Raw genomic sequence first — 13,452 nt, 5'->3', positions numbered from 1 at the left:
ATATACCTCACTAGGGACCTGTAGGTATGTGGGAAAGGGGTCCTTTAAGTGGTTCACTCATAAGGTTATCTGGTGGTGGTGGTGTTAGTGCTATTGTTTGTGTATTTGTTTTGCCATGAAGATTATAAACTCTGAGAATGCATCATCATGTCATGTCACATACCTCATTATTATATCATTTTTCATGAGTCTTGACAAATCAATAGTTTATCAGTGGAAGACAAGAAAAAGGACTGTGTCATATAAAGAACCAGTGCAAAGTTGTGGAGGGAGGAAAGAGGCCAGTGGGCTGTGTGCTGTGGCTGGACTGTCAGGGGACTGGGATAAAACAATTCACACCTACTGAGCATGCACCATGTGCTCAGTGCTGTGCTAAGCACTTCACTTGGATGAACCCAATTAAGCTTCACAACAACTCAATATGAGGGAAACTCTATTATTCCATCATTCCATTTTGTACATGGTAGACTAAGATCCAAAGGGAGTGCACACTTAGCACAGTAAAACAAGATTTTGAACCCAGGCATTCTGCTTGCAGAACACAGACTCTTGGCAAGGAGTTGAAAACCAAGCCTATATGCATGTTGGCCTCAGACTGTGGGGGTCCCTGTGGGCTAGAGTTGAAGATCAACTTCCACTCTGGAGACCCAGGTGGTGAGAGCCTCCCCAGGTCCTCAACCAGAGCAGGGAGAGTATAGACGGCTATTGAATTTCCAAGCAAATGAATTTAATTGACCCAAGTTGTTCCTCTCTCTGGTTTTGTGGTATTTGCCAGTGCTTCTTCAATTACTTCAAGAGCTGTTGTGAAATTCTCAATATAATCTCCAAAGAAAATAAATTTAAAAACATATTTCTTAATGTGAATTTTTCATGAGCATTAATGTATTAAGTATATATGAACTTAAATTAGTTTCATTTGGAGATGTTTAAACATTTCAGAAGTACACATATACAAGTTACTCATTCAATATTTGTTGAAGACCTACTATATGACAGGGAACATGTTAGACACATACCTTAAGACTAATAGATGGCCTGGTAGTTAATGACAATATTCCTGAGTGTTTGCTGCATGTAAGATACCATTCCATATATTTTACATATATTAACTCATGGATCCTCCATAATACCTCTGTTACTGCATTGTATCTATTTAAGAGATGAAGAAACTGAGTAAATTGTCCCATGGACTCCAAACTGTTTATCAGCAGAGCAGAGGCTATTAATCCTGACAGTTCACATACATTTTTAGTATATATTTGTTGAATGAATAAACCAAACATCGGGAGTACAAAATAATAATAATATCTAATATTTTGTGTGAGACTGTATTATTCACTTTCCATGCACATTCTCATTTAGAAATAATGTATGTGAGGGAGTTTAGTTTTTACCAAAGAAAGTAACATATGAACACCAATATCAAACTAAATAGTTATTTGAAAGTATTAAAACATAAAAACCTTGTGTTTATAGTGGGAACTTAAAGAGGGGAGATTTGTTCTACACAGAGGGATGGAGATAGTTCTTGGATGGGGTGGCACCAGGCTGAGCCTTGGGGGATTTATGCACACAGAGATGGGAGTTAGAAGGCAGAGAGAGAAGGTTCCTAGAGACCCCTGTAAGAAAAATCACAGGAGGAGGAAAACACAGAGCCTGTATGGAGAACATGGAATAGTTTTCTTTAGCTGCAATGCTGCTGCTCAATACACCTAGTAACTTTTCTCTGCTGTCTTGTCATTCTCTTCTACCATTTAGGCCTGCATTCAGCTACAAGAACACAGGGAACCCAAATATAGTGACTTAAACATAAAGGTTTATTTTCCTCACATGCCAAGCACTCTGAATAAATGGATGGCTATTGGCATTAGTGTAGACTTTTAGCTCTCCAATGTTGGGCTGGTTGGCCTCTTTTTGAATCTCTTGATCTTTTGTTCATGGTTGTGAGTTAGCTGTCCCAGTATCAGGCATTATGCCTGAATTTAAGGCAGGAATCAAAGGCAGAAGAGAGTTAGGCCCACTGAGTGTGTCTCTTCCTTTAATCATGGAAGTACAAGCATTACCAGAATCCCCTGAGCAGACATTGCTCGTATCTTTTTGGCCAGAACTTTGTCATTGGGCCACTCATATCTGCAAATGAGGCTGGGCAATAATAGAGTGTTTGGTTTTTGTAGATTCTATAATATGAGAGAAAGAGAATGCAGTGGGAATGCAAGTTGAATCAGCTAACAAGCAGTGTCTATTAGACACTAATAATGCTGATGATAACCCCCCTTTTCCTGAGTGCTTCCTTGTGCCCATCACAAGCTAATCACTTCACATAAATTCCTCTCATTTAACTTAGTGTTCATTATAATAGATATGAGAGAGAGCCACTATCATCCTCATTTTACTGATATTCACTTAGTTTCAGTCATTGCCCAAGGTCAAATAGCAGACAAAGGGCAGAAGTGTGACACTTCTAGCTCAGGTCTCAGCCAGGATGCTCTTCCGCACCCCCCAGGATGATGACCACTAACTGTTCATCTACAACAAGACTAGCTTTCTGCGTTTGTTATTTCTGTTGATTCTCACAAAAGTCTATGAGTGGTTAGTAATAGTACCTTCTGACAGGTGAAGAAACTGAATCTCAGCAAGTTTAAATGATTTGCCCAAGGTCACACGCCTGCAGGTGGCTGAGCTGAGATTAAAAACCCAGACTGCCTCATCCCCAAGTCCACACCCTTTCTTTGGTACTGTGCCCCACTTTATCGAGATTCCACTGGGAGAAGAACTCCAGTTTATCCTCTTTCCCTCTTCTCCAGTCTATAGCCACTGCCCTGGCTCAGGCCCTCCTCACCTTGCAGATAGACTATTCTAAGAGTTTACTAAACAGTCTTCATGCCTTTCTCCTACCAGATTTACCTTCTCTGAACATTAGTCATATCATAGCCCACCCCTCTGCTCCAGGCTCCACACTGACCAATAAAGGGAGTTCAGTTTTCTTAACCAAATCTGCCTCTCACCAAATTTCCTACCTAGCCTCCCATTATGGGTTATCCTTTGCTTTTGATTCTTCCCCTACTGTTCATTACATGAAACCTTGTCTGGCCAAAATACAAATTCATCCAGTCCATATGCCCAATCCAATGGGATCTTGAAGGAGGAAAGGTGAGGGGATAGGACATTTGAAGTGAAAACACAACTGAAGTAAAGGCATGAGGGTGGAAGGATGAAGGTTTTAGTCAGTCTTCCCATTAGTCAGATGGGAAGACTAATGAACTGGGAAAACAGGGGCTGACTCTACTATCCCTAGCTGGCCAACTCTTTTGGTAAGATACTAATTAGAGGAGTGATTTTCTGGGAGAATTAGTCAAAGCCATTAGACAATGACCACGATCCAAAGAATCACTTTTGAGATTGGTGAGCCATTTGTACTCAGCACTGTACGATCCAAAGAATCACTCCTTCCACCCTCAGCATGATCAAAAGAATCACTTTTGACATCGGTTTTCCCATGTCAGATGTGGCTGCAGGAAGGAATATTGTAGTGGAAAATCTCAGTGGAGAATTCTGCCAATCTGTGTTCAAATTCCAAACTGGGAGAGAAAAAAATATCATGTTCAGCCTCATGAGTTCAGCCTCACCGATCTCAAAAGTGATTCTTTGGATCGTGGTCATTGTCTAATAGCTTTGACTAATTCTCCCAGAAAATCACTCCTCGAATTAGTATCTTACCAAAAGAGGTGGCCAGCTAGAGATAGTAGAGTCAGCCCCTGTTTTCCCAGTTCCTCCCAATTAGAGAAGGAATCCTGTGTGAATATAATGAAAAGTCTTTAGCATCAGATCACACATGGGTTTGACCCCTGACTGTGTGTGGTCTTGGGCACATAAGCACTCCATCTCTCTAAGCCTCAAGGTCCTCATCTGTCAATAGCAGGTAATTGAGCCTATCCCTCAATGTTGTCACAAGGCCTTGAGAGTTCCGGGGCAGAGCTGTGGAAAGATGAGTGTGCAAGCACATCCAACTCTAATCATTTTAAAGACGCATGGTTTTGTAGGGGAAACTGTTAAAAGACCAGACTCTGCCAACCTGAAAATCATCAGGGCAGGAGTTACAATCAGTCTGGCAAGGCAGTTAAAAGATGCAATTTGTTTCATCTGGCTTCATTTTATGTCTAAATAGGGAGGGAACTTACTAAACCCCACTCGTGACAAGGAGAGCCAAACTACTTGTGTGCAACAGAATGCGGAGTTACTAGGTAAGGGTGATGTAATGAGACTAGGAATATGCAGCCTCAGTTAAGTGCCAGCCTTACAGTGCTGAGTACAAACGGGTCAGATTCTGGGTTTAGCCCTTCTATTAACTAGTTCTGTGACCTTGTACAGGTCATGGCTCTCTGCCTCCTGCATGGCATCTATAAAATGGACACAAAAAAAGATAAAATGTCTATAAGAAAAAAATGTGAAAATAGCTAAAAAATTATATTTCATTTGAATTGTTTTGTTATAAAATCAGTTTAAAATGTAAAGCAGGTTATTGATGCTGTTATGTTGGTCCTTCTTACAATAGCCAAAGTCATCAAAAGACCCTTCGTAAATATTTCTGTCCCCAGGAGCTCACATTCTAGAGGGAGACACTGACATGTGCATAAATCACTCTGATACAAGGTAAATAGTGGTAAGTACTGCAGGAAAGGAACAAGCCAAAAGCTCTGGGGACATGGGAGTTGGGAAATTAATTTCTAATAGGGGGATCTGCAAAGGTTTCATGAAGGAGATAGAATTTGGGTTGAACCTTGAAAGCTTGGGAGAGCTATGATTTATACTATCTTGTCTGTGGCTCGTGGAGGACACAGAGCTTTCTCCTCTCTAACTCTGAGTTCCTGAAGGGGAAGGACACTGACTTTCATCTCTCCTCACCAGGTCCCCAACACAGGGCCTGGCAGCCAGTTCTCCATAAATGTTGTTTGAGTCCAATTAATAATGGTGATAGAAGGAGAGTCATACTCATAATATCAGTAGTGCTTATTTTTTTTATTGAGAACATGTTATGTTTTGGGTTACTTGAAACATCACCTGGGAAGGCAGTGGCACTGCAGATACATTTGGGGTAGGAACACAGCAGCCCATACCTCCTCCTAGGGGCCAGCCTCCACTCTTGCATGGGCCAGGCGCAGAGTACCCTCGCGGGCCACCGAGGGTCGCGCAGACCATTGGACAAGGACCCGGGTTGAAGCCTAGGAGATTATGAATAGGCCATGGGGAGGAACCAGGCAGTCTCTCCTGGATCCAGGACCAGTGGCCCTTGGGTGGGGTCACCTCACACATGGTCGCCCATAGTCATGCCCGTTGGGCTCGGCCACACTGTCCTTCCTGTCCCAGAGCAGGTGCGCCTGCCCTTAACCTTTTTCGGGACCAGGAAGAACAGAGGTGCGGAAGTTTCTTTCACCCCCAAGCTGGCACAAGTCCACTGCGGTCAGCCTCAGTTGGCGGTGAGGTCACAGTGCCGTGGGTCCTCCTGCCTGTGACTTCAGGGTTTCTAGGAGATGGGCTGTGACGTCATAGCAGTCCTTGGCCCAGAACTTGGAGGGGAAAGGCCAGTTGGTTCCATAGAAGAGAAGAAGAAAGTTCAGTCTCCTGTTGCCTGGAATCGCAGTGGATTTGAATCGAAAGTTGTTCGATATCAACATTTTACAAGTTTGATCTTTCTAGAGATCAGACCAGAAGAGAATCTAGTCACTTGCCATTACTGACTCTCTCCAGCAGGAAGCTTGAATAGAAGTCCTCAATCCTTCACTGAGCTTGACTTTTAAGAGCCTCTGCTATGTACCGAAAACGCTGGAAACGGCAGAAAAAAGTGCATCCTCTGGAAATCAGTGAGGAAACCCTGAGAACTCCCATGAGCCACCAGGAGGCCATAAAGGACAAAGAATACGAAGCTAGCCAAATGAAAGAAAGTGTCTTTCCTCCCACCTCTCCTGGTAAAGTATCATCTCAAAAGCCTTTTGAAGTCCTTCCTCCAGGTGTTCTGTGCAGTATGAGTGGGAAGAGCCCTGTAGAAAGCAGCTTGAATGTTAAAACCAAGAAGAATGCACTATCTGCAATAGTCCACCAGGGTGAAGGGGAAGGGTCATGTGATACCTGGGCTGTGTTGAAACTGGCAAATACCAAGGAGAAGACCGAATTCTTTCGAGCCCACCAGATTAGCAATAGGGTAGGACGGATGAAAATAAAAAGCTCCAAGGATATTGATGGGAGAGCTACTAAAAGAGGGAAACAATCAGGCGATCGTAAAGTGCCTAAGATCCAGATAGAAAAGATGAGGGAAATCTACATTAGATGCATGGGCCTGAGCCTTGTTTGTGTGGCACTGAGCACAGTTTTCTGCATTATATGAGTGACAGTGGGGTTGGTGTCTGTGCTGGGAGGCCTCTGCTGGTCAAACAGAGGATGGATTTGATTTGAGGAAATAGGCATGATTATTCACAGGCCAGGGAATCAAACAGTGGGTGATGACCCCAGATCAAATGTGAGGCTCTGCTGTAGAACAGTGAGACCAGTTCTCTTGTACAGCTTGCACAATAAAGAGAGCCTGAGCAACAACAATCCTGCAGGAATAAGTACAGATTCTCCTAGATGATGTCACAGAGGCATCGCTCACTTGAACAGTACGTCTAGGTGGTGGTCTGCAGTTGTAAAAGTCATTTTGCCACCTCTCACATAGACTTCAGCCTTCCTCTTCAGTTTCAGTCCCTTTCACTTTCTTATGGATCGCCCAGTTTAAGCTGTGCATGGGACATGGTTGCCTTCCTGGAGCAAAGAGAGCACTGCTCTGCTAGCATGTTGTGGGAAAAACTGCACTAAGTCACCTAACATGGTGAGGAGTTCTGGGCAATTCAGAGGTGTGTCCCCAGTCTCTGAGCCATTTTCTGGCCCAGGAGATTGCGAAGAACCCACAGAAAGAAGAAATCCTCAGGTTGACGAACCACAGAGTGGGCCAGCCCGTGTTGTTGACACAGCAGTCAGGCTGGAGTCTGAGTACCTGAAGCAGCAGAGCCTGGGAGCCTCATGAAGAATAACGGCCATGGAAAAGGAGGCCAGGTGTTATCTGCAAATGGCACTCAGATGAATGAAGTTGAAACAAACAAAGGTGCCTGGAGGCACCTGCAGCTCAGGTGAATTCTGTGGGACTGAATCTGTGGACTGGGACCTGTCAAGAGCCGACCATTGTTCTCTAATGGGGAAGCAGGCCTGGGATAGGGCTCCTCCAGGCTGTTGCTCATTGCCAGCAAGTGTGGGTTTCCACGTGGAAAGGGCAGCATTGGAGCCATATCAGCAAACAGCTGTGAGAAACAGCAATAAATAAGATGTAGACATGACAGAGGAACTTGAGTCACCTTTTCCTCCTCAAATCTGTCCCCAAGCATTGAGTTGCCCACAGAGTCTATGGATTGTATGAGTAGAAAGCTTGTGCCACAAAGTCCTGATCAAAAAAAAACAAAATCTGTGTGCATTAGCATCACTGAGTCTGAGGTGGAGAAAGACCAGCCTTCTAGTTTAAAGTCCTGTGAAGACACACTTCCACAGAGGTTGTGATTTTTTGCCGCCCAGTCAGCACCAGTTGGACTGTTCCCAGTTGAATGAAAGCACAGCTAAAGAGTCTTGGGAGGCCAGCCAGCTTGCAGATGCTGCTGAGGATGGCAGTGCATCTGAGGAAAGAAACGTTTCAGCTGATTCATTTGTGCCAACACCAGCCTCTCCTGTGAAAAGCACAGTATCGGTGCTTGAGGCAATTAGTTAGAAGAAGCAGGTATCTCATGGCTTTCTGGAGACAAGTTTTAAAATCCAGCAACTTTTGGAACCTAAGCAGTACATGGCTTCCCTGTCCCACCACATTATGATGAAAATCTTCAGGTTGCTTCCCACCACGTGTTTAGTGGCTCTTAAGTGTACCTGCTGCCATTTCAAGTTTATCATTGAATGCTACAACATCAGGCCAGCAGGTTCTCACTGGGTTCAAGACCCATGCCACACTACAGAGACCCTTGTAAGCAGTTCAAGAAGAAATATGTGAAAGGGAATATGTCCCTGTGCTGGTGGCAGCCCAAGCCCTATTGCCAGGCATCGTGCTATGGGCTGGGGGTACTGGATGTGCTGCCATCGCTCTCAGAAGGGCTTCCCCGGCTGTAAGCTGGGGCTTCAAGACAGTCACTGGGTCCCATGCCACAGCTTTAACTGGGTGATCCATAAGAAAGCGAAAGGGACTGAAACGAAGAGGAAGACTGAAGTCTATGTGAGAGGTGGCAAAATGGCTGACTTTTACAGCTGCAGAATGTACTGTTCAAGTGAGTGATGCCTCTGTGACATCATCCAGGAGAATCTGTACTTGTTCCTGCAGGACTGCCATGGCTCAGACTCTATTGTACAAGCTGTACAAGAGAACTGGTCTCATTGTTCTATAGTGGTGCCTCGTATTTGATCCTGGGTCATCACCCACCATTTGGTTCCCTGGCCTGTGAATAATTATGCCTGTTTCCCCAAATGAAATCTATCCTCAAAGGACAAAGACTTGCCACCATCGAGGATGTTCAGAGAAGTTCACTGTGCACTGTGCAGGCAGTCCCTAAAAAGGGGTTCCAAAAATGTTTTCAGCACTGGCACCATATTTGAAATAAGCGAGGAGTGTCCTGGGAAAAGTGTCCTGTGAATGAGAAGTATACTCACGAAGGAAAAGTCACCTTACCTTACCTTAGACCTTGTCTGCCTGATTCTGTGAGACCTGTGGTTGTGGTTGGAGATGGACTTCGTGCCCCGTGCTGTCTGCAGGGTGTATGAAGTAATGCTGTTAACGTCCAGTTGTGTGTGGTGGACAGCTGACTGAGTGGCATAATCGTCACAATGCAGCTAGGATAGTGTAGCTACAATGTTGTTATTGTCTCAAATTTGTGTATCCTGTATAAAATATGAATGTTTCCCAAATAAAATACAAATGTTTTCTGTATAATATGTGTATGTGAATGTCTCTAAGAAGAAACTATAAATAGTTAAGAGGTTAACCTGTTGAAAAGATGCCAAACAATGGTGTAACTGGACAACTTTAAAATTAGCTTAGAGAACAATCCTGTGTTATATTTTAGTGATCCAACAAGAATAAGATTATATAGTCTGATTATAACATTCTTGTCTACTTACTAGTTACAATTTTTTTATTTAAGTAAAAACATACATTAAAATACAAGACAAAAAGCTCTGGCTGGTGTAGCTCAGTGGACTGAGCACTGGCCTTCGAACCAAAGCATTGCTGGTTTGATTCCCAGTTGGAGCACATGTCTGGGTTGCAGGTCAGGTCCCCAATTGGAGATGCACAAGAGGCAACCACACATTGATGTTTCTCTCCCTCTCTTTCTCCCTCCCTTCCCCTCTCTCTAAAAAATAAAATCTTGAAGAGAAAAAGAAAAACCGTCATCTCATCTGACCATCCCAGCAATCCCTGAGCAAGGTGTTATCATGACACCCTAATCCCATCTGCCTGTGGGACAGACGAGGGAACCGAAGCCCAAAGGGTGCACCGCCCTCACCAGGCCCCACACTAGTGAGCAGTATGGCTGGATTCACTCTCAGGTCACGTGAGTCCCAAACCAATACGCTTGACATAACAGCCAGAACATGAGAACAGCATTCCTGAAAAAAGTCTGAGAACAATGGATTTTATGACATTTCTGGTAGAAAAAAAGGTTTGAATCTAACACACACACACACACACACACACACACACACACACACACACACCTGTCAGGACTTTCCAGGGAAACAGAAATAATAGGCCACATTTCTACATTGAATCTTTGACAGAACTACTTCTTCTCTAGGAAACCTCAGCCTTTGCTCTTAAGGTCTTCAACTGATTGGACAGGGCCCACCACATTATCAAGGTTAATTTGCTTTACCTTAAATCAACTGATTATAAATGATAATCCCATGCACAGATACCTTCACAGCAACATCTAGGCTCGTGTTTGACCAATAACTGGGCACCATAGCCTAGCCATGTTTACACATAAAATTAGCTATCACAAGATGTAGACAAATAGGGACCCCAGAAAGGTTTTAAATGTAGCCCACTGTTTCCAAATACCCACCCTATTGTCTTGTTATTTTTAATTAGCATACTTTTAATGCACGAGAACAAAAAAAGTTTGAGATTCTGTGCACTTGTTAAGAGAAAATACACTTTTCTCATAAAATGGCTATTTTTAAAAAATTCATACTTGGATTAAAAAAACATAAAATGCCAAGTTTTGATTTAAACATCAAAATATTTTATGTATGTTTAATTTTAGATTTTGCTTTATGAAGAAGAGTATTTGACTCCTCTGGTATGTGTGTGCTGACCTGCTTTAAATAGATTTCTACAAGGGAGCTCTGGGCTGTCATTCTGTGCCACCTCATGTGTCACAGACGGAAAACCAGGACCCAGACCAGGCACTCCAATGGCATAGCTGGTCACCTCAACCAGAACTCCTGCCCCATCTCTGGTGGGGCTTCATTCATCAGCCTCATTACCCAATTTTGTTATCAGCAGAGAAAAGAAAAATAAACACAGAAAACCCACATTCTATGCTATAGAGTTGCATGAGCCATACTCAGGCCAGCTGTGAGCCAGATGTCTGCCCTCCCCAACAGGGCTGCAAGGGATTCCCTGGGTCTTGATGAGCAGATGAGGGAGAAGACAATGATTTCAGGTTCAGGGGAGTCCAACCCCACTTGGGGACAGGATGAGGTGCTGAATACAGTCAGTGCCACCTGGAGTGAGAGAGCCTGCATGTCGCTGGGAACGTCAGGCAGGCGGTGAGGTGCTGGACAGAGTGAAGCCATGAGGCTAGCATTCTGAGTTTTAGTATTTGCTCCGTCTTCTATTGGCTGGGAATTTTTTTTTGCTTCTATTTGATTTTCTGGGCCTCAGTCTTCTCTGTAAATTGAGGAAAATAGTGGCCTAAAAATAGGAAGGCAGATAAATCAGAAGACTCAGGTTTAAGTCCTGTCTTTGCCACTTACAAATGAATGGCCTTTGGGCAATTCACTTAGCCTCTCAGCTCTTAGGAGAGGTAATAATTCCTTGTAAAGTAACTCATGTGAAATGCCAACCACAACATCCATCCCTCACAGCAGGTACCCAGTTCCTCCCCAGACTCTCTCTTTCCTTCACGGAATCTAAATTCCAGAGACCGCTGCTTTCCCAAGGTCTCCAGTCACCTTGAGACCCACACAAAAATCCCCATGTCACCACCTCCACACTAGTCAGTCATTCCACAACTGCTTATTTAGGAACTCTGCTGGGCTTGTCCCTGCCTTCAGAGCTGCTGTGCTAGACCTGCAAGCCACACCCTCAGCGACAGACTGGCTGTCCTATGTAGATGACAAATCTCAGCTTCACCTTGACTGCATTGATGACATTGCTTCCAGGCCCCAGCCCCCATGATGGAAGAGCTTACTACCCACATTCTCTGGGGGGAAAACCACCAGCTGTTCAAGAAGAAAGTGGAGTAGAGGCCTGGGGGTGGGTCATGACAGCTGGTGCTACTCAAGCATTGATGACATCCGCCACCCACACTTTGGAAACTAGGTGTGGCTGCCTTTGTGTCTTGCTCCAAAATAGCAACAGGGACCCACTCCTTTTCACTTGCTGAGGAACCCATGTGGTGAAGTTTCTTAAGGTCTTTGTTTCTGCCAGGCAAAATGGCAATGGTCCCCATGGGACCCCAATGACATCTGGAATCCAGCACCCAGCTGGTCTCTGTGGAGCCAGAACCGCACCTGCGCACAAACCACATTTGCCTGTGGAAACCAGGGCAGGTTACAAAGAGCTTCCTCTGGAGCAGGGCTCACGTGTGCAGGCACCTGTGAAGGTGCTGATTGTGATCTGTCATCTGAAGCCCGGCTGCCCCAACACTTTCCACTGAGTGGCATTCAAATCTGAGCTCATCCAAGACCCTTGTTTGTAGGGTTGCTCCAGGAAGGCAGGGAAATAAAATTAGCACATAATGTGTGAGTCAGAAGGGAACTGAGTAATTGTCTAAACCAACCTCCTATTGTGAGAACCTCTGGAAATTTCTACTGCTCAGACTCAAGGTCCCTGCCCAAGCCCCAGCTGGCAGCCTGCTCCTTCCCTTTCCTTCTCACCAGCCCTGGGGCTCCTGTTGCCTCCTTCGCTCTTCAGCACACCCCCAGCTGTTCCATTTCTGAGGATTCTCTTTGCCCACCGAAACAACAGGGCCCTGCACCTCCACACTAGCAACTCCACAGATAGATAAACAACAAGCAAGCCCTCTACAGTTCCCCTACATGGGACTCGAACTCAGGTAACCAATGGGCGAAAGCACCCAATATCCTTGGGTGAGAGTGGTCTTATGGCCCCTGGTCTGTCATTCCTAATGCCCTCTCTGCAAAATGTAGGGTATAGGATACTCCATCTCATTTTCATTTCAGAAGATTTAAGTCACCAAAAGTTCTCTCATCCTGTGACTTAAAATGACCTCTATTTCCAGGACTAACTAGGTCAGAGGATGAAACCCTGGCCAGACAGGGGTCCCTCTTTCCTCTAGACAGAGACCTCATCCATAGCATTATCACCTCTGGGCATGTTCTCATACGCCTTTATTTTATATATGAGAAACTGAGGCCAAGTGGGTTTAACTTGACTATTTACAAAGCTCAGTTTGGTGTATGCATGTGTGTGGTGTAGTGCAGATTTGTCTAGAAAAAGGGTACAAATGGCTTCAGCAAAAATAAAAAAGCCTTGCAGCTTGGCAACCAGATGCTCACTGTACATCAGAAATCCTGACTTCCACTGCCCCCTACTAGATGCATTCCCTAACACAAGTCATGTATATGTCTACCCTTCAGTGTCACCTGTAAAATACAACTCATACTACCCTTCTCACTTTCTACCCTAACAGAATGTAAAATATCAGATTCTGTGCACACCTGCAAGGGATGGTTATCTAAATCAGCAATTCCTAAAAGGTGTAAGGAATAATGCAAAAAGTAGTGTTCTCTAACCAAATGAGATTAGGTAATACTGGGCTGAAGAGGTTTCTTATTGCAGGACCTCTCTGTGCCTTTAAGCTGCCAAAATGCCTTTGGAATCTCTAAGTCTGGGGTATAGTGTACTATGTTTCCCAAGGACATTTGACCACTAAGTGGCATTTTGATGACCACATCATGGGCCCAGGGTTCTATAGGATCCAGTATTTTTCAAAGCACTCAGCAGACATGCTTCAAACAGCTTCCATGGCCCAGAGCATGAGAGATTTACCTGTCCCACTGTCTTCCCTAGACACAAGAGGGAAAGGCAATTTAGTAGCATAAAAGATAGCTTTTAAGAGCAATTCCTTCTGGCAGCAAGAAGTAAAGAGGGCAGATAGCGAGCTTTAAGAACCTGGAGCTAGACTAATGGCATTAAATGAAGGA

The 13,452-nt window shown here is 44.4% G+C and overlaps 1 pseudogene; it reads left to right on the top strand.

Moving 5' to 3' along the window:
* The first annotated feature begins 5,806 nt into the window (after positions 1-5,806).
* LOC123805346 lies at positions 5,807-8,335 on the top strand (annotated as a pseudogene).
* The last annotated feature ends 5,117 nt before the right edge of the window (positions 8,336-13,452 follow it).

Source organism: Phyllostomus hastatus, unplaced genomic scaffold, assembly GCF_019186645.2.
Source record: "Phyllostomus hastatus isolate PE091 unplaced genomic scaffold, TTU_PhHast_1.1 phas_scaffold_317, whole genome shotgun sequence".
Taxonomy (NCBI): Eukaryota; Metazoa; Chordata; class Mammalia; order Chiroptera; family Phyllostomidae; genus Phyllostomus; species Phyllostomus hastatus.
Note: the sequence above shows the minus strand (reverse complement) of the source record. Positions and strands in the feature narration are given on the sequence as shown.